This window comes from Cervus elaphus, chromosome X, assembly GCF_910594005.1.
Source record: "Cervus elaphus chromosome X, mCerEla1.1, whole genome shotgun sequence".
NCBI lineage: Eukaryota > Metazoa > Chordata > Mammalia > Artiodactyla > Cervidae > Cervus > Cervus elaphus.
Genome location: NC_057848.1, coordinates 173,457,933 through 173,459,770, shown reverse-complemented (window position 1 = coordinate 173,459,770; position 1,838 = coordinate 173,457,933).

The window sequence follows — 1,838 nt, the reverse complement described above, 5'->3', positions numbered from 1 at the left end:
TAAAATATTTGCCTGATGAAATCTGAGGGGGGGGGTTTCCCTTTGCAGTTCTTGGGGAGTGACCTATAGGAAGTGGTGTCGAACACTCAGATTTAGGAAGGCCAGGACAAAACTCGGGGAGAGACGGAGCAGAGTCAGGCCATCACGAGTGTGCGTGAAATCACTGGAGCTGTGACCAAGCAGTTGTCTTCATTCCGTGGCAATTCTGGCACCTTCCGAAATCTCTCATTTTTGCTGCCATCTGTACCGACCATCCAGAGATGATGCAATAGATATTTATGAAGGGCTAGACTCTATGCTGATTTCCTACCTGTGGACCATGGGGTTTTTTTTGTTTTTGTTTTTGCTTGTTTCTCCCAAGTGTGTAGAATGTCTCATCAGTCTAGGTTATGGCATAATTGCTTTGAAACAAGGCATCAACTACTGTCTGCATAAATCTGTTTCTTCAATGGCTGTCATCAAACAACACAACAGCACGCATTTCTAGAAGTGGAGGTTTTGGTTCGTTATTTCAAGTCTATTTGTCATTGTTGGGGTACGTTCCCCAGAGCTCTACCACTGTGGAAAACGTACATGCTATAAATTTAAATCATAAACAGAGTCGCTAGATAAAAACCCAACTTGCCCTATTAAACTTGACTTATATTTTCTTGGAAAGTACTTCTCCTAAACATTGATCTGATGTTTATAGGAAGTTCAACTTTAACCAGGCAACTTGTATTTTTATTTGCTGAATCTGGCAAAGTTAGCCATAAATGAAAATCGGACGTGTTCACAAAAGCTCCAGCATTAGAGGAGAACGAGTTAGTATCTGTTTTCATTCCTGCATGATATAAATAACAAAACACAAGGAGGGTACAAGTCAATAATCCTATTGGTGGTAACTCAAGGAAGACGGGCGGTGGAAAATCCCTCGATCAAAGCAAAGCCTTTGATCAACTGTGAAATGGAAGACCCACTCGCATGTGCCAGACATATGTTAATGGGCATGGCAAGAATAAAGCATGGCAAATATATTAGTCAGAAACATCTGTAAGCGAAGCATCTGGAATCGCCCACAAGTAATTAATACAGCTTGGCAAGGAGCAAGCCAGCGTCAGGGGACCCGGGATAACATGGCCCATGTAGAAATCTATCGTCTGTCCCGGCTACCCGCCTCCATCACTGTAACTCCAATGCAGCCACAGACAGCACAGAACGGAATGGGCGTGACTGTGTCCCAATAAAATTTTATTTACAGAAACAGGGTGCTGGGTGGGTTTGACTTCCAGGCTCTAGTCTGCCATCCCCCCAACCTAAGGCAAACAGAGTCTGGTAGGAGCTCCTTGTATCCATGATAAGTTTTTTACTTATCAGAGAAGGGAAAATCAATTGCAAGAATTACTGAATGCTGTCAATCTATTCTAATACAATACCCAGGAATTTTTATAAAGGCTTTTGGTTTGGTGATATTATGTTTTTAAAAAAATCTCCATGATGGCCAAGAGGAGTTAGTTTGTCTTGTTAACGAAGTCAACTCGCTTGTTCAATAAGGTCTGAGTTTGAGTTTTGGAATGATGAAGAGGTCTGCATACCTGTGGTGGATTAGAAAGAAAGAAAGTGAAGTCGCTCAGTCGTGTCCGACTCTTGGAGACCTCACAGACTACTGTAGCCCACCACGTTTCTCCGTCAGTCCATGGGATTTTCCAGGCAAGAGTACTGGAGCGGGTTGCCATTTCCTTCTCCAGGGGGATCTTTCCGACCCAGGGATCGAACCCAGGTCTCCCGCATTGTAGGGAGACTTTTACTGTCTGAGCCACCAGGGGAGTCTAATCAGGAATTGATTAGAAAAGCAAGTA